This window comes from Aulonocara sp. 'chitande type north' Nkhata Bay, linkage group LG22, assembly GCF_057382095.1.
Source record: "Aulonocara sp. 'chitande type north' Nkhata Bay isolate Kocher_YH1m ecotype deep benthic linkage group LG22, A_spYH_male_GT1.1, whole genome shotgun sequence".
NCBI classification, from domain to species: Eukaryota; Metazoa; Chordata; class Actinopteri; order Cichliformes; family Cichlidae; genus Aulonocara; species Aulonocara sp. 'chitande type north' Nkhata Bay.
The window spans coordinates 38,867,661-38,887,502 of record NC_141364.1 but is presented as its reverse complement, the minus strand read 5'-3'; the positions used below and the strand labels follow the sequence as shown (position 1 = coordinate 38,887,502).

The window sequence follows — 19,842 nt, the reverse complement described above, 5'->3', positions numbered from 1 at the left end:
TATGTGTATAACTTGAAAATCCTAGCTCAAACAGCTGCAAATCCTGTTTTCCCAGCACGGGGACCTTGAGTTCTATAAGATAAAGCCATGAACATGTGTTTCTGAGTCTTCCATCAAAAGTTACAGCTATTTATATGAAGTTGTACAAAAACGCTTTCTTTCGCCAAGACAGTGCGTTTCTCACTGTAACATGCATTTGAATGGGGAACTCGACCGAAACAAAGTATAGGTTTTCATTATGTGTATAACTTTAAAATCTTAGCTCAAACAGCTGCAAAACCTGTTTTCCCAGCACGGGGACCTTGAGTTCTATAAGATAAAGCCATAAACATGTTTGTCTGAGTCTTCTATCAAAAGTTACAGCTATTTATATGAAGTTGTACAAAAACGCTTTCTTTCGCCAAGACAGTGCGTTTCTCACTGTTACATGCATTTGAATGGGGAACTCGACCGAAACAAAGTATAGGTTTTCATTATGTGTATAATTTTAAAATCCTAGCTCAAACAGCTGCAAATCCTGTTTTCCCAGCACGGGGACCTTGAGTTCTATAAGATAAAGCCATGAACATGTGTTTCTGAGTCTTCCATCAAAAGTTACAGCTATTTATATGAAGTTGTTCAAAAACGCTTTATTTCGCCAAGACAATGCGTTTCTCACTGTTACATGCATTTGAATGGGGAACTCGACCGAAACAAAGTATAGGTTTTCATTATGTGTTTAACTTGAAAATCTTAGCTCAAACAGCTGCAAATCCTGTTTTCCCAGCACGGGGACCTTGAGTTCTATAAGATAAAGCCATGAACATGTGTTTCTGAGTCTTCCATCAAAAGTTACAGCTATTTATATGAAGTTGTACAAAAACGCTTTCTTTCGCCAAGACAGTGCGTTTCTCACTGTTACATGCATTTGAATGGGGAACTCGACCGAAACAAAGTATAGGTTTTCATTATGTGTATAACTTGGAAATCTTAGCTCAAACAGCTGCAAATCCTGTTTTCCCAGCACGGGGACCTTGAGTTCTATAAGATAAAGCCATAAACATGTGTATCCGAGTCTTCTATCAAAAGTTACAGCTATTTATATGAAGTTGTACAAAAACGCTTTCTTTCGCCAAGACAGTGCGTTTCTCACTGTTACATGCATTTGAATGGGAAACTCGCCCGAAACAAAGTATAGGTTTTCATTATGTGTATAACTTGGAAATCTTAGCTCAAACAGCTGCAAAACCTGTTCTGTTTTCCCAGCACAGGGACCTTGAGTTCTATAAGATAAAGCCATGAACATGTGTTTCTGAGTCTTCCATCAAAAGTTACAGCTATTTATAGGAAGTTGTACAAAAACGCTTTCTTTCGCCAAGACAGTGCGTTTCTCACTGTTACATGCATTTGAATGGGGAACTCGACCGAAACAAAGTATAGGTTTTCATTATGTGTATAACTTGAAAATCTTAGCTCAAACAGCTGCAAATCCTGTTTGCCCAGCACGGGGACCTTGAGTTCTATAAGATAAAGCCATAAACATGTGTATCCGAGTCTTCTATCAAAAGTTACAGCTATTTATATGAAGTTGTACAAAAACGCTTTCTTTCGCCAAGACAGTGCGTTTCTCACTGTTACATGCATTTGAATGGGAAACTCGCCCGAAACAAAGTATAGGTTTTCATTATGTGTATAACTTGGAAATCTTAGCTCAAACAGCTGCAAAACCTGTTCTGTTTTCCCAGCACAGGGACCTTGAGTTCTATAAGATAAAGCCATGAACATGTGTTTCTGAGTCTTCCATCAAAAGTTACAGCTATTTATAGGAAGTTGTACAAAAACGCTTTCTTTTGCCAAGACAGTGCGTTTCTCACTGTTACATGCATTTGAATGGGGAACTCGACCGAAACAAAGTATAGGTTTTCATTATGTGTATAACTTGAAAATCCTAGCTCAAACAGCTGCAAATCCTGTTTTCCCAGCACGGGGACCTTAAGTTCTAAAAGATAAAGCCATAAACATGTTTGTCTGAGTCTTCTACCAAAAGTTACAGCTATTTATATGAAGTTGTACAAAAACGCTTTATTTCTCCAAGACAGTGCGTTTCTCACTGTTACATGCATTTGAATGGGGAACTCGACCGAAACAAAGTATAGGTTTTCATTTTGTGTATAACTTGAAAATCTTAGCTCAAACAGCTGCAAATCCTGTTTTCCCAAGCACGGGGACCTTGAGTTCTATAAGATAAAGCCATGAACATGTGTTTCTGAGTCTTCCATCAAAAGTTACAGCTATTTATATGAAGTTGTACAAAAACGCTTTCTTTCGCCAAGACAGTGCGTTTCTCACTGTAACATGCATTTGAATGGGGAACTCGACCGAAACAAAGTATAGGTTTTCATTATGTGTATAACTTTAAAATCTTAGCTCAAACAGCTGCAAATCCTGTTTTCCCAGCACGGGGACCTTGAGTTCTATAAGATAAAGCCATAAACATGTTTGTCTGAGTCTTCTATCAAAAGTTACAGCTATTTATATGAAGTTGTACAAAAACGCTTTCTTTCGCCAAGACAGTGCGTTTCTCACTGTTACATGCATTTGAATGGGGAACTCGACCGAAACAAAGTATAGGTTTTCATTATGTGTATAATTTTAAAATCCTAGCTCAAACAGCTGCAAATCCTGTTCTGTTTTCCCAGCACAGGGACCTTGAGTTCTATAAGATAAAGCCATGAACATGTGTTTCTGAGTCTTCCATCAAAAGTTACAGCTATTTATAGGAAGTTGTACAAAAACGCTTTCTTTCGCCAAGACAGTGCGTTTCTCACTGTTACATGCATTTGAATGGGGAACTCGACCGAAACAAAGTATAGGTTTTCATTATGTGTATAACTTGAAAATCTTAGCTCAAACAGCTGCAAATCCTGTTTTCCCAGCACGGGGACCTTGAGTTCTATAAGATAAAGCCATAAACATGTGTATCCGAGTCTTCTATCAAAAGTTACAGCTATTTATATGAAGTTGTACAAAAACGCTTTCTTTCGCCAAGACAGTGCGTTTCTCACTGTTACATGCATTTGAATGGGGAACTCGATCGAAACAAAGTATAGGTTTTCATTATGTGTATAACTTGGAAATCTTAGCTCAAACAGCTGCAAATCCTGTTTGCCCAGCATGGGGACCTTGAGTTCTACAAGATAAAGCCATAAACATGTGTATCCGCGTCTTCTATCAAAAGTTACAGCTATTTATATGAAGTTGTTCAAAAACGCTTTCTTTCGCCAAGACAGTGAGTTTCTCACTGTTACATGCATTTGAATAGGAATCTCGACCGAAACAAAGTATAGGTTTTCATTATGTGTATAGCTTGGAAATCTTAGCTCAAACAGCTGCAAATCCTGTTTTCCCAGCACGGGGACCTTGAGTTCTATAAGATAAAGCCATAAACATGTTTGTCTGAGTCTTTCATCAAAAGTTACAGCTATTTATATGAAGTTGTACAAAAACGCTTTTTTTCGCCAAGACAGTGCGTTTCTCACTGTTACATGCATTTGAATGGGGAACTCGACCGAAACAAAGTATAGGTTTTTATTATGTGAATAACTTGAAAATCTTAGCTCAAACGGCTGCAAAACCTGTTTGCCCAGCACGGGGACCTTGAGTTCTATAATATAAAGCCATAAACATGTGTATCCGAGTCTTCTATCAAAAGTTACAGCTATTTATAATAATGGATACTTTATTGATCCCCATGGGGAAATTGGGGATAAAGCCATAAACATGTTTGTCTGAGTCTTCTATCAAAAGTTACAGCGATTTATATGAAGTTGTTCAAAAACGCTTTATTTCGCCAAGACAATGCGTTTCTCACTGTTACATGCATTTGAATGGGAAACTCACCTGAGACAAAGTATAGGTTTTCATTATGTGAATAATTTTAAAATCTTACCTCAAACGGCTGCAAAACCTGTTTGCCCAGCACGGGGACCTTGAGTTCTATAAGATAAAGCCATAAACATGTTTGTCTGAGTCTTCTATCAAAAGTTACAGCGATTTATATGAAGTTGTTCAAAAACGCTTTATTTCGCCAAGACAATGCGTTTCTCACTGTTACATGCATTTGAATGGGGAACTCAACCGAAACAAAGTATAGGTTTTCATTATGTGTATAACTTGGAAATCTTAGCTCACACAGCTGCAAAACCTGTTCTGTTTGCCCAGCACGGGGATATTGAGTTCTATAAGATAAAGCCATAAACATGTTTGTCTGAGTCTTCTATCAAAAGTTACAGCGATTTATATGAAGTTGTTCAAAAACGCTTTATTTCGCCAAGACAATGCGTTTCTCACTGTTACATGCATTTGAATGGGGAACTCGACCGAAACAAAGTATAGGTTTTCATTATGTGTATAACTTGGAAATCTTAGCTCAAACAGCTGCAAAACCTGTTTTCCCAGCACGGGGACCTTGAGTTCTATAAGATAAATCCATAAACATGTTTGTCTGAGTCTTCTATGAAAAGTTACAGCGATTTATATGAAGTTGTTCAAAAACGCTTTATTTCGCCAAGACAATGCGTTTCTCACTGTTACATGCATTTGAATGGGGAACTCGCCCGAAACAAAGTATAGGTTTTCATTATGTGAATAATTTTAAAATCTTAGCTCAAACGGCTGCAAAACCTGTTTTCCCAGCACTGGGACATGTGTATCCGAGTCTTCTATCAAAAGTTACAGCTATTTATATGAAGTTGTACAAAAACGCTTTCTTTCGCCAAGACAGTGCGTTTCTCACTGTTACATGCATTTGAATGGGGAACTCGACCGAAACAAAGTATAGGTTTTCATTATGTGTATAACTTGGGAATCTTAGCTCACACAGCTGCAAAACCTGTTTGCCCAGCACGGGGATATTGAATTCTATAAGATAAAGCCATAAATACATAAATCTGAGCCTTCTATCAAAAGTTACAGCTTTCTTCGTGAAGCTGTACAAAAACACTTTATTTCGCCGAGACAGTGCGTTTCTGACTATTACATGCATTTGAATGCAGTTCTCGCACGAAACAAAGTATAGGTTTTCATTATGTGAATAACTCGAAAATCTTAGCTCAAGCCTGTTTGCTCAACACGGGGATACTGAATATTATAAGATAAAGCCATAACTACATAAATCTGAATCTTGTATCAAAAGTTACAGCTAACTTCATGAAGTTGTACAAAAAGGCTTTATTTTGCAAAGATAGTGCGTTTCTGACTATTACATGCGAGACATGTGTCTCTTTACTGTGTTTAAGACACTTTACAGGTCCCTCCCCTAATGAAGAGTAGTGAGCAGCTGATTGGACCATGGAACAGGTGACCACGTTCAAAAAGCCGCTCTGACAGCTCCAGAGGGGAGAGAGGGAGAGAGTGTGTGCAACGAGCGAGTAGCCTGACAGCCGTCGCGGTCCTGACCATGGTTTTCCCAGCCTTGTGTATTTGTGTGAGGGTGAATTGTAAAAGCCGCTCCTAGTGCATTAGCTGAGAGCTTAGGCACTCGTGGGCTGAAGCGGAAGGGGTGAGCTGCCTTTTCTTTTGGAATCGTTTTCTCCTGTTTTCTTGGTCAGGGAGCGAGGGATAGCTCTGTCATTTGTTTGTTCTTTTTCTTTCCTAGGGTTTAGTTAGTCTTTTCTGGTGGGTCTTAGTTGGTTTTGTTTATTATTTTGGCCTGGGCTCACCCTGGAGCTATGCTTCTTGTCCTTAAATAAAATCACCTTTTTTTACTCACAACTGGTTTGGATGTTTGGCTTGGGAACCAGGGCGGGGATTTGTATCTCTCTCCTCCAACCTTATGTGCGTCCCTACACGCCTAGATTAGGGGCGTAACATAAATGGAGTTCTCACACGAAACAAAGTATAGCTTTTTATTTTGTGAATAACTTAAAAATCTTAGCTCACATAGCTTTAAAACTGTTTGCTCAATGGGGATATTGAATTCTATAAGATAAAGCCATAAATACGTATATCTGAGTTTCCTATCAAAAGTTACAGCTGTCTTCATGAAGTTGTAAACCCTTTATTTCGCCGAGACAGTGCGTTTCTGACTTTTACATGCATTTGAATGGAGTTCTCGCACGAAACAAAGTATAGGCTTTCATTTTTTCAATAACTGGAAGCTCTTGGCTCAAACAGCTGCAAAACCTGTTTCCCCAGCACGGAGATGCTGAATTGTATAAGGCAAAGCCATATTGATGTGTGTCTGAGCCTTCTATCAAAAGTTACAGGTAACTTCAAGCTGTACAAAAACACAAAAACACAAAAGTTACAGCTGTCTTGAATGAAAGCATTATAGCAGCTTACCTCGATCATGTGGTAGAACAGACACATGGGCCACCTACGTGTCCTTCTACGGCAGGAGTAGTTGCCACAAACCTGCAAAACAAAAAGAAATGATCAGGTGACATGAACAGATTTATACAGCCATAAGCAAGAGATTCTTCCTGCCTGTGGGCGTCAAACTGGACCCCCCCCCCCCCCCCCCCCCCCCCCCCTCCTTACTGTAACTATCAAAACTATCATAGTCTAAAACTATCATCTCATATCAAAACTATTATAATCACATTATCTGACTTTATCAGTTATAACAATGAGAAACGGTAAACAATTTGGCAAATAAATTACTTATAATTGTGCTTACCTGGTCCAAATGATCCACAGTCCCTTTGCATTTGTTATAATCCAGGATGATGTGGGGCTTTCTCTTCCCAGAGTCCTGGACTTGTAGCTCACGGTGCCTGGTGCTCAATAAGACAACCTTTTTTCTTTGCTCAAATCTTTTTTTTTTTTTTGACATGGTAGCATGAAACAGAAGAGCCCTGTCTCCCCATTTCACAGGCTTGTTGTCGTTTCATGTTGAGACCTGTACAGGCCAGCCAGCATCACAAGCCCCATGTAAGCCTGCAACTCCTCATCTATGTCCTTCCAGTCTTTTACTGACCTGTTGCCCCTGCAGGTTGGTGAAATGCAGGATTAACTGCATAATGTCCTCTGCAAAAAAAAGATGGAAAGTGCTCACAGGGCTGCTGATCCTATACGAATTGCATAATGGGTTGGTCCTGGGGTTAAAATGGGGGGAGGAAAAAATGGCAGGACCTCTTCGTGTGTGGGTTGCCACATGATTTCTCCATTTTTAGATCTCTACTGGCCATCCTCCAGTCTTGTCTCTTCCTCCTGCTCTTCTTCCTCCTTCTCCTTCTCCTCCTCCGCACATGAGCTGCAAAGCTCCTCGGTGCCTGGCAAAAATTCTTCTTCGCTGTCAGAAGTATCTCCACTGCTTGTGGAGAGTGCAAAACTGCAGCAACAGCCTCCTCTAAACTGAGTGCAGCTTCATTGTGTCTGTGCAGAAATGACCACTCAGACCAGGCTGCAAAGTATTCTCATAGACTTCAAAGGTGCACCTGAATAAACATGCTATACCATACATCCAATAAGAGAGAGGAGGCACACTTTTGATCAAGAAAAAACATAAGCGCACGCCTTTGATCTCTCTCTCTCTCTCTCTCTCTCTCTCTCTCTCTCTCTCTCTCTCTCTCACACACACACACACACACACACACACACACACACACACACACACACACACACACACACATAATACCATTTTATGGTGGTTAGCTGTTTTATTGTCATGCATTTTACAAGGTAAGATAACCATGTCCTGCATTCAAAACCACTGAAAATGTCTATGGTGGTGCTGTGCCTAATATTGTGCTGGTGTATGCTGGGTAATCGCACAGCTAGCGACTGGGTGACTTTATTCACCCGCTTCGGCTGTTATCAGTCCATATCCCCTAGATATGGACCATCTCCTGCTAGATTGTTCAGAAGGTTGTTATCATCCATCCAGATGGAGGATCACTAACAGGAGCGTGGGATGACTCCAGAATCCACTCTGGCTGCAATCCGGTGGATACAGCAGTGTTTACAGGTAAGACCGTTTAAACGGACAGCATTTATAGAATGACTATTAAAAGTCAGACCAGCGAGTGTCAATAATGTTAATGTGGTTATGTTAGTAATACACCGAGTGCTAATATAACAGCTTTAAGATGCATTTGTAGATGTTATTACGTGTTTTACCGTCTTTATGGTGCTAGCTTAAAGTTACGGTGTAAACGTTAGCTTATATTGGAGTAAAGCTGTTACTGTTTAAACGATGTTAGCACAGAAATATTAGCTTCTGTCATGACTGACGAAGTTACTAGTTAATAAAGTTTCCAGTAAAGTGTTTAATCGCAGCCACAGACTGACAGCAAATATCTCGATTAGCTTCAGTGCATCTGTAATAAATATGTGCAAGTTTCAGTGCTTCGTTTAAACTGTATGATACTTATACTGACCCAGGGTCAGTGTAAAATACAATCCTAGCTGTGTGAACAAAGCCTGGCTCCTTTAATCCTGCATGAAAAACCTCAGGATGCAGGTTATTATTACTCTTTCCTGCTGGCACACCTGTCACACCTGAGAGTCAGCTAGAAACTTACAGTGACGTGGACATCATGCAAAGACTGCCAGACTCTGTAATACTGCAAATGATCAGTGACTCAAGTTAACACTAAACTTTAAACAGTACCTCTGTGTCTCTGTGTGCTGAACATTTAGGATTGAGTCAGGCTGCATCTGTGTTAGTCCTCTGACAGACTGGTGACCTGTCCAGGTGTGCTCTACCTATGACTACTGGGACAGGCTCTAGCTCCTGTAATAGAAATTTTATGTTATTCTCATTTAAAGCATTTAAGTGCTTATGCATATGCTTAGTTGTGACACTGTTATAGACTGTTCAATGAAAGTTTCTAAAACTAGATGAACTTACTTCAGCAGTTTGAGAAAACAACTCCCTTTACAGGTGCTGATAACGTCAAGGGCACAAAACAGCATAACCATTGATCCGTTAGGTTTCATAGCGAGACACGTGAAGTGGCAGAGCTGACATGACTGAACTGTGATGTTTGATGTGTGTTTGCTCTCCTGTGCACAGTAATAAATAGCATGATCACAGCTCTTTCTGTGTTGCAGACTTTATTAAAAAAATTCCATGACATCTACTATAACTGAACCAACCTGGTGCTCTTCATTTATGGAGGCTGTTGAGTCTGAATGTTGGATGTTGTGTATCTCGTGTTCTCTGGGCTTTGTTGTCCTCAGTCTTTTTGCAGGATCAGAAAACAAAACCGGGAGGCGCGTAAATGTTTCTTCTCCATGATGTTTCTTCAAATGTTTCTTCTGGATGATGATATGACCGTGACACGGGATGCCACCTTTGGTCTTGTGACGAAGCAAAGCTCAGGAAGAAGTGTGATTAAATGGTACCCACATGTTGAGAAGGATGTACAGGGCACCTGCAGCCAAATCCAAGCTTCAGCTTAGTTGTAGTTGCAGAATGCTATAGGACTGAGACATCTAAGGCATCAAATGTTTGATTAAACGGATGAAAAAGAGAAGTTTTTTCCCTATAATTATCACTTCTTAAAATCTGTAGCAACTTCAAGTCTGTCAGCATGCTGAGCATGCTCAAAATGTGACAATATATTTTTGTTCAATATTTAATTTCTTTCAGTTGCAATTGTTAAATGAAAAAATATATATTCTTATAATTTTTTATTAATCCTTTATTTATCCAGGTAAAAAATCTCATTGAGATTAAAAATCTCATTTCCAAGAGAGACCTGGCATCATAGCAACAAAAGTCACACACCACATAGGTATACAACATTTAAATTTAGCAAACGAATTTATCAAAAAAAACCCACATATATCTGTATTAGTTTTAGTAAATTAATTTGACACCTGTATTGAAAATACCATATTGTATTCATACAGAATCAGTATGGTATCATTGTTTGTCTGTTCACTGATTGTTGAAGCTAAGAGCTACTTTGATCTGTTTAGATCTAAAGTATCCAAAGTTGAGTTCTAATGTTTCTTCACCCCTGTGTGTGTGATATGTGATTTCCTACATGCTGGCAGGGCAGAGCAGCAGTTTGTGCTCACAGATGGTGACGGTGTGGAGAGACGGTGGTATTTCCTCAGAAGAACCAGCAGAGTCACAAAGGACACCAGTCCATCTCACCACCTTGACTTGCTGACTGATGTTCGTCTGCACTGCACAGAGGAAATCAACTGACCGAGGTTTGTCCAGTGACGTGTTATGAAATGTATATTTGTTTTATGCTTACAGATATGTTTTTCTTGACAGAGGCTCTGCAGAGGTTAGACAAAGCAGAGAAAACATGTGCTTTACATTTTACTGTGATTTATTGAGATATTTGTTGCCTGATGTTCAGCAGGAATGGAGAAATAGAATCAAAGGGAGATGTTATTCCTGTTTTTGTAATGATGTAAGTAAATCTTCAATATTATTTATTTGCTTGGTTATATTAGGAGCGTTTCTGAGTGAGGGGGAGAGGAGTCATCATCCAGGTAAAGTGACGTGGATCAGTGGATACACTTGTCTCCCCTTTAAAGGAGACGATCCAAGTCATCCTTAAATGTTAGCGCTTTCAAATACACAAACATTTTTAAAGGACAAAAATGAACATCCAACTTTGACTGTAATACAAAATAAATCTTTGCATGTGTGTTTTCAAACTCTCAGATGGGCAGTATATCAGTCTTGGACTGTCTAACCTGCCGGAGCAGCACTGAATGACCACCGCACGAGCATGTTCCTGCAACATTCAGCATCTGATCCTTCATCTGTGTGCTTCTGCTTTTGGTAAGTAGAGTTACCCAACTCCAGTAACTCTAAACACATGCCATCCATTTCTAACGGCCTGGTTACTTCCTGTCAGTTACTTTAGAAACCATGTGGTCACCTGACCTAACACTGTTTCTTCTTCTTCCCCTTAATGTTGAAGTGTCAAATGTCAAACAGCTGGAGAGGAAACTACACCAGTGTACTGGGATGTTTCAGCAACATGTGCCAGATGCTGTTCCTTCATGGTGACATCACCAGAGGCAGTCCCGCCCACCTCAGGACCCATTGATTATGATGATCTGATCCATCAAACCCCCAGCAGGTGAACTTTATTCATGACATAACACCGCAACAATGTAAAAAATTAAACAGCAACAGTCTAAATGTAAAGTGCATTCTAAAGTCCTCTTCAATAAATTGTATGCAAAGAGTCATTCAGGTCACTACAGAACCCAGAGTCTTCATCATTAAATCTCTGGTTGCTTCATTTTTTCTATCCTATATCAGATATTTTAAAGGTTAGCTTAGGTAAAGTTCCATTCTCATGGTGAGGCAAAGTGCTTTATGTGTGTGTGTGCGTGTCATGAACGGCTATAAAAGGCCTATAATTAAAGAACAAAGTGGGGTTTGAGTTCGAGTTGCGGCAGACTGTCACTACTTGTAAATGGAACGCAGCCTTCCTACGGCGGACAGCTAATAACAGGAATCGGACGCGGTCCAGCCAAGTCCACAGCAACCACCATAGCAACCGCCTAGCATGACCTTAAAAACATATTCTGTCTTCATAACTATCAAAATCGTGAAATGATTTGCAAAGTGTGAAAGTGTTACAGCTGCAGAGAGCTATGGCGGTATCTATGGAAGCTGTTTACATAGCTAATAATATACGATGTAACCATGGAGACAGTCAGTCACTTGAGCTAGCGGTGCATGTTTACTACAGTGAATAAGGTGATTGAGTGCACAGCGTCCACACTCTGCAGGGGGTAAAGACATTACTTCAATATTGTTTTATATTGATATATATTAGCCTTCTGTTGACCATCACCTCAGGTTCACCATTACAGTTTCAGATTACAGATGCACACTGTCTAAACACATTCAAAAACTCATGTCTCAGAAATAAGCACAGCTGTTCATGTTTGTCATTAGAGTTTTATTTGTAAGAAAATTATGAACTTCATATTGTGCATTAAATAAAAGAACATTTCACAACTCTGAGTCAACAGAAACAGGTAACAGAAATGTCTCTAATGTGTACAGTGTAGTGTAAGCATTAAAAGATCATAAAGGAAAAACTAACATTTATGTGAAACTAATTGTAATAAAAAATGAGCAGGTGCTTTATAGATTTAAAAGAAAGAATCTGAAAACAACACTTTTTTGGTCTAAGTGATCAAAGTAGAAAACAGAACTGATGTTCAAGAACAAACCGTAGCTGCACTAATATTACACATCTCGATCGTTGTACTGAACAGACATGTTGCTTTTAAAACCACATGCAGTGTGTGACCATGACTGTTCACTGAGACCATGAACGCCACTTCGCTGAAGCATTCTTCTTCTTCTTCTTGCCATTAAATTGGAAGCAGAAGCAGCACGAGCTGATTTGATCTACTGAAAGGAAAAAGCAGAACATCTGAGTTGAAACCAGTCAGCTGAAATCATTAAGACAGGAACAAATTCAATGCAGTGTCTCAAGTGGCTTAGCCTGTTACAACTGTTGATACAAGCTAAATACGGTTAACACACAGTGTCAGGGAGCTCCAGTGTGGGAACTAGTGGCTTTAGGTTTGTAGTCATTTAACTTTCATCCATTCATTCATTTAATTCAGGAGGAAGAAATGCCAGGTTGGTGCAGGCTGGTTACATGCATTTGGTCCCATGCTGTCTTTAATTAAATGACTTGGTTCATTTTATGGCTGGGCTGTATGTGGGGTTATATCATGTTATTTGGGCAGGAGTACCTGTCCCCTGTTAGACTTAGAAAGTTTCTCCATAAGTAGAGTTTCTAACTCTTCTAGCACATCTGTGGCTGACAGCTTTTTGGTGGCTCTTTTTACCCCACACTGGTTGTGAGTGTGTAAATAGCCCCACTAGTTATTTTGGGTTGCAGTTAACTAGGGAGGAAGGGGTGGGTATGCCATGATTAGGTGAATAACAATTATATGTGATACATAAATTTCACAATGCATGCATATATCTCTATCAATTAAACCTGGCCTGAGGGCTGCCATTTTTTACATTCAGTTATTTCTCTTAGAAATGTTGGAACTAAATAATGAATGTGTTACAGTTAAAGTGAAACACTGGTCAGTGTAAATGGCTCATTGGGACACAGAAACCTTTAAATTAAACCTGATATCTAGTGTCAAACAATATCAAAGCTGTAAAAGATGTTTACATTCAGAATTTATAAAACTATGATTGTAAATAAATTCAAACAAGTGAGCTTTTCTCTTTGTGCTGAATATCAACACTGTGGTTTCTTAGACTGTAAGCTTTACTTTAGTGCAACCAGTTGCAGAAGCTGCCACTCCAAATGTCTTTTGATAACAAGAAAAAAATACCTTTTCAGTACACGGCCTGAAGTTCTTCTCCGACATCTTCTGCAATCGGCTTTGTCTGCTGGTTTGAAGACAATAAACCACAAAAAAGATGATTTAGTCACTTTGTCTGCGTCATGCAGCTCGAATGTGTCGTGTAACGATGTTGAATAGCCGTCGTTATCCCTCTGCTTTGAGCCTTTTATCAAAAGTTACAGCTAACTTCATGAAGTTGGACAAAAAGGCTTCATTTCGCCAAGACAGTGCGTTTCTGACTATTACATGCATTTGAATGGAGTTCTTGCACGAAACAAAGTATAAGTTTTCATTATGTGAATAACTTGTATTTTACACTGACCCTGGGTCAGTATCAACTTCATGAAGACAGCTGTAACTTTTGATAGAGGACTCACACACACACATATTTATGGCTTTGCCTTATAGAATTCAGCATCTCCGTGCTGAGGAAATAGGTTTTGCAGCTGTTTGAGCTAAGATTTTCAAGTTATTCACAAATTGAAAACCTATACTTTGTGTCGGGCGAGAACTCCATTCAAATGCATGTAATAGCGAGAAACGCACTAACGTGGTGAAATAAAGCGTTTTTCCATAAACTTCATAAAGACAGCTGTAAATTTTGAGAGAAGACTCACACACACATTGGGGGGATATTGAAGTCTATAAGATAAAGCCATGAATATGTTTGTCTGAGTCTTCTATCAAAAGTTACAGCAAGCTCTATGAAGTTGATGAGAAACGCTTTACTTCGCCAAGACAGTGCGTTTCTCACTGTTACATGCATTTGAATTTAGTTCTTGCCCGACACAAAGTATAGGTTTTAATTTGTGAATAACTTGAAAATCTTAGCTCAAACAGCTGCAAAACCTATTTCCTGAGCACTGAGATGCTGAATTCTATAAGGCAAAGCCATAAATATGTGTGTGTGATTCTTCTATCAACAGTTACAGCTGTCTTCTTGAAGTTGATACTGACCCACGGTCAGTGTAAAATACAATCCTAGCTGTGTGAACAAAGCTTGGCTCCTTTAATCCTGCATGACAAACCTCAGGATGCAGGTTATTATTACTCTTTCCTGCTGGCACACCTGAGAGTCAGCTAGAAACTTACAGTGACGTGGACATCATGCAAAGACTGCCAGACTCTGTAATACTGTGAATGATCAGTGACTCAAGTTAACACTAAACTTTAAACAGTACCTCTGTGTCTCTGTGTGCTGAACATTTAGGATTGAGTCTGCATTGACTTTATTTATTGAGACTTTAATGTGCTAAAAGCAGGTTGAAGACAGCTCAGAAACATTTGAAGATTAAAATTTAGCATTATGGCTGCTGGTGGTTTGTAAAGCCTATACTCAGCTGTAGTTTTTGTTACTAATTTATGTTTGTTGTTGTTTAACACAGATTTCAGAAGAGCAAATATGCTTAATAGTTTAACTAGATTTCATTTGTCAGTGTGGGACTGCTGAGTCACCTGAAGAACTCATTTCATTCATTCTCCACATGATGTTCATATACAGAAATGTTTCACAGGAACTGGTTCCTCCCAAACTGTGAACTAGTGTGTTTCCATAGATTATCTCTGTATGAATGTACTTTTAAATGAAGGCAAGTGTTTGTCCTTTTTTGTTCCTCAGTTACAGTACGTGATATCTTGATATCAGGCGGTCAACACTGGGGGAAGACAAGAAGCAGACGTACTTCCAAGAGGGAGCTGCAGTGAGGACACAGCCAGGTCACTGAGGTCAGAGGTCAGAATCTGAAACAGCTCAGGTTTATATTTTAGGGGTTATAAAAAATCAAAATGTATTTATGAAGAAACCTTTAAATAATAGTCATAATTATGATTATTATAAGAAATATCAAACATTTAAGTGGATTTTCTGTTACACATATTGTATTAGCCCTGCAATAAACTGGCAGCCTGTCTTTGTCCTGTATCAGCTGGGATAGGCTTCATCCTCCCGCAACCCTGAATTGGATACATTGTATTCCAATTATGTAATCTGATCATTTACAAACTCAAGGTATCTAATCAAAATGTAAGTAATAATTATAAAATGGGAAAGCAGAAATAAGTGTGACATAAATGTAAATGTGTTAGCTGACATAGAGGACAGCTACATGTAGTCTGAAAAACCTTTGTTGTCAAGTTTGCAGGTATATCAGCACGAGACATTCTTACATAGAAGAGTCTGTTAAAGTCTCTAACTCAGCGAAGCATTATTGGTCCCGTCTGTTTGGATAAATATAGTAAGTTGATGTTTGTCCATTTATTGACACATTTTCTTAAGTGCTTATCCAGTTCAGGATCACAGTGGAGCTGCAGCTGGATATGTTCATTAAATAAACCTTACAAAAGTTAACAATAAACCTGCATCCATGTACGTTGTTGTCCACAGGATAAGAAAATCAAACTGGAACACTGTGGAACATGTTAATAAATGTTTGTGTGTTTATGCCTGTGTCTTTCACAGGAGGCGCTGGAAGGTTTCCCTAATAGTTCCTGGTGAATCAAAGCAGAACCATAAAGGTTGCTGGATTGCATGATGGCCTTACCCCTGAGCAGTCATCCTGTTAAAGGAGGAACCAGTTAGAAGCTGTTTTCAAAGTAGCTGAGCAGATTTCATCTCAAGTAAGCGATTAACTGTTTGTTCATCTGTTCTGCCACTTAAAGAGCATTTAAGGACGTCTTTTGAGTGTCCAGCTGAATTAATTCTACTGGCTCTCATGGTCATTTGTTATTATAGACATATTTTTCATGTTCATCCAGCTATTTAGTAAATTCTATCTATTTAGTAAAATCCGTCAGCTATAAAATGTAATATAAATATAAAAAATATCTAAATATCTCCTGCACTTTATATTTTAATGATGTAAGTCTGTTATCGTGTTACATTAGCATTCCTCACATATCAATGAGATGCTGTACAGTACAATCCTACTGATGCAGCAGAGGGATAACGACGGCTATTCAACATCGTTACACGACACATTCGAGCTGCATGACACAGACAAAGTGACTAAATCATCTTTTTTATGGTTTATTGTCTTCAAACCAGCAGACAAAGCCGATTGCAGAAGATGTCGGAGAAGAACTTCAGGCCGTGTACTGAAAAGGTATTTTTTTCTTGTTATCAAAAGACATTTGGAGTGGCAGCTTCTGCAACTGGTTGCACTAAAGTAAAGCTTACAGTCTAAGAAACCACAGTGTTGATATTCAGCACAAAGAGAAAAGCTCACTTGTTTGAATTTATTTACAATCATAGTTTTATAAATTCTGAATGTAAACATCTTTTACAGCTTTGATATTGTTTGACACTAGATATCAGGTTTAATTTAAAGGTTTCTGTGTCCCAATGAGCCATTTACACTGACCAGTGTTTCACTTTAACTGTAACACATTCATTATTTAGTTCCAACATTTCTAAGAGAAATAACTGAATGTAAAAAATGGCAGCCCTCAGGCCAGGTTTAATTGATAGAGATATATGCATGCATTGTGAAATTTATGTATCACATATAATTGTTATTCACCTAATCATGGCATACCCACCCCTTCCTCCCTAGTTAACTGCAACCCAAAATAACTAGTGGGGCTATTTACACACTCACAACCAGTGTGGGGTAAAAAGAGCCACCAAAAAGCTGTCAGCCACAGATGTGCTAGAAGAGTTAGAAACTCTACTTATGGAGAAACTTTCTAAGTCTAACAGGGGACAGGTACTCCTGCCCAAATAACATGATATAACCCCACATACAGCCCAGCCATAAAATGAACCAAGTCATTTAATTAAAGACAGCATGGGACCAAATGCATGTAACCAGCCTGCACCAACCTGGCATTTCTTCCTCCTGAATTAAATGAATGAATGGATGAAAGTTAAATGACTACAAACCTAAAGCCACTAGTTCCCACACTGGAGCTCCCTGACACTGTGTGTTAACCGTATTTAGCTTGTATCAACAGTTGTAACAGGCTAAGCCACTTGAGACACTGCATTGAATTTGTTCCTGTCTTAATGATTTCAGCTGACTGGTTTCAACTCAGATGTTCTGCTTTTTCCTTTCAGTAGATCAAATCAGCTCGTGCTGCTTCTGCTTCCAATTTAATGGCAAGAAGAAGAAGAAGAATGCTTCAGCGAAGTGGCGTTCATGGTCTCAGTGAACAGTCATGGTCACACACTGCATGTGGTTTTAAAAGCAACATGTCTGTTCAGTACAACGATCGAGATGTGTAATATTAGTGCAGCTACGGTTTGTTCTTGAACATCAGTTCTGTTTTCTACTTTGATCACTTAGACCAAAAAAGTGTGGTTTTCAGATTCTTTCTTTTAAATCTATAAAGCACCTGCTCATTTTTTATTACAATTAGTTTCACATAAATGTTAGTTTTTCCTTTATGATCTTTTAATGCTTACACTACACTGTACACATTAGAGACATTTCTGTTACCTGTTTCTGTTGACTCAGAGTTGTGAAATGTTCTTTTATTTAATGCACAATATGAAGTTCATAATTTTCTTACAAATAAAACTCTAATGACAAACATGAACAGCTGTGCTTATTTCTGAGACATGAGTTTTTGAATGTGTTTAGACAGTGTGCATCTGTAATCTGAAACTGTAATGGTGAACCTGAGGTGATGGTCAACAGAAGGCTAATATATATCAATATAAAACAATATTGAAGTAATGTCTTTACCCCCTGCAGAGTGTGGACGCTGTGCACTCAATCACCTTATTCACTGTAGTAAACATGCACCGCTAGCTCAAGTGACTGACTGTCTCCATGGTTACATCGTATATTATTAGCTATGTAAACAGCTTCCATAGATACCGCCATAGCTCTCTGCAGCTGTAACACTTTCACACTTTGCAAATCATTTCACGATTTTGATAGTTATGAAGACAGAATATGTTTTTAAGGTCATGCTAGGCGGTTGCTATGGTGGTTGCTGTGGACTTGGCTGGACCGCGTCCGATTCCTGTTATTAGCTGTCCGCCGTAGGAAGGCTGCGTTCCATTTACAAGTAGTGACAGTCTGCCGCAACTCGAACTCAAACCCCACTTTGTTCTTTAATTATAGGCCTTTTATAGCCGTTCATGACACGCACACACACACATAAAGCACTTTGCCTCACCATGAGAATGGAACTTTACCTAAGCTAACCTTTAAAATATCTGATATAGGATAGAAAAAATGAAGCAACCAGAGATTTAATGATGAAGACTCTAAAACCCACTGTCTTGAAAAGCGTTTTTGTACAACTTCATATAAATAGCTGTAACTTTTGATAGAAGATTCAGATATAGGTATTCATGACTTTATCTTATAGAACTCAATGTCCCCGTGCTGGGCAAACAGGTTTTGCAGCTGTTTGAGCTAAGATTTTAAAATTATTCACATAATGAAAACCTATACTTTGTTTCAGGCGAGTTTCCCATTCAAATGCATGTAACAGTGAGAAACGCATTGTCTTGGCGAAATAAAGCGTTTTTGAACAACTTCATATAAATTGCTGTAACTTTTCATAGAAGACTCAGACAAACATGTTTATGGCTTTATCTTATAGAACTCAATATCCCCGTGCTGGGCAAACAGGTTTTGCAGCCGTTTGAGCTAAGATTTTAAAATTATTCACATAATGAAAACCTATACTTTTTCTCAGGCGAGTTTCCCATTCAAATGCATGTAACAGTGAGAAACGCATTGTCTTGGCGAAATAAAGCGTTTTTGAACAACTTCATATAAATCGCTGTAACTTTTGATAGAAGACTCAGACAAACATGTTTATGGCTTTATATTATAGAACTCAATAGCCCCGTGCTGGGCAAACAGGTTTTGCAGCCGTTTGAGCTAAGATTTTAAAATTATTCACATAATGAAAACCTATACTTTGTCTCAGGCGAGTTTCCCATTCAAATGCATGTAACAGTGAGAAACGCATTGTCTTGGCGAAATAAAGCGTTTTTGAACAACTTCATATAAATCGCTGTAACTTTTGATAGAAGACTCAGACAAACATGTTTATGGCTTTATCTTATAGAACTCAATATCCCCGTGCTGGGCAAACAGGTTTTGCAGCCGTTTGAGCTAAGATTTTAAAATTATTCACATAATGAAAACCTATACTTTGTTTCGGGCGAGTTTCCCATTCAAATGCATGTAACAGTGAGAAACGCATTGTCTTGGCGAAATAAAGCGTTTTTGAACAACTTCATATAAATCGCTGTAACCTTTGATAGAAGACTCAGACAAACATGTTTATGGCTTTATCTTATAGAACTCAATATCCCCGTGCTGGGCAAACAGGTTTTGCAGCCGTTTGAGCTAAGATTTTAAAATTATTCACATAATGAAAACCTATACTTTGTCTCAGGCGAGTTTCCCATTCAAATGCATGTAACAGTGAGAAACGCATTGTCTTGGCGAAATAAAGCGTTTTTGAACAACTTCATATAAATCGCTGTAACTTTTGATAGAAGACTCAGACAAACATGTTTATGGCTTTATCTTATAGAACTCAATATTCCCGTGCTGGGCAAACAGGTTTTGCAGC

General features: G+C 38.7%; 1 long non-coding RNA gene across 7 annotated transcripts; it reads left to right on the top strand.

Annotated features, from left to right (window-relative positions):
- The first annotated feature begins 7,608 nt into the window (after positions 1 to 7,608).
- LOC147304692 (uncharacterized) lies at positions 7,609 to 17,921 on the top strand. 7 transcript variants are annotated; one of them, XR_015126931.1, is made up of 10 exons: positions 7,609 to 7,662; positions 7,868 to 9,326; positions 9,988 to 10,149; positions 10,402 to 10,510; positions 10,616 to 10,735; positions 10,878 to 11,039; positions 14,918 to 15,031; positions 15,758 to 15,915; positions 16,343 to 16,400; positions 17,354 to 17,918. It is a non-coding gene; the product is annotated as an uncharacterized LOC147304692 (long non-coding RNA). The 7 variants fall into 7 exon arrangements; XR_015126933.1 differs by adding an exon at positions 9,642 to 9,722 and having other exon boundaries at positions 7,630 to 9,326; positions 17,354 to 17,921; XR_015126936.1 differs by having other exon boundaries at positions 7,630 to 9,326; positions 16,346 to 16,400; positions 17,354 to 17,921.
- Positions 17,922 to 19,842: the final 1,921 nt, after the last annotated feature.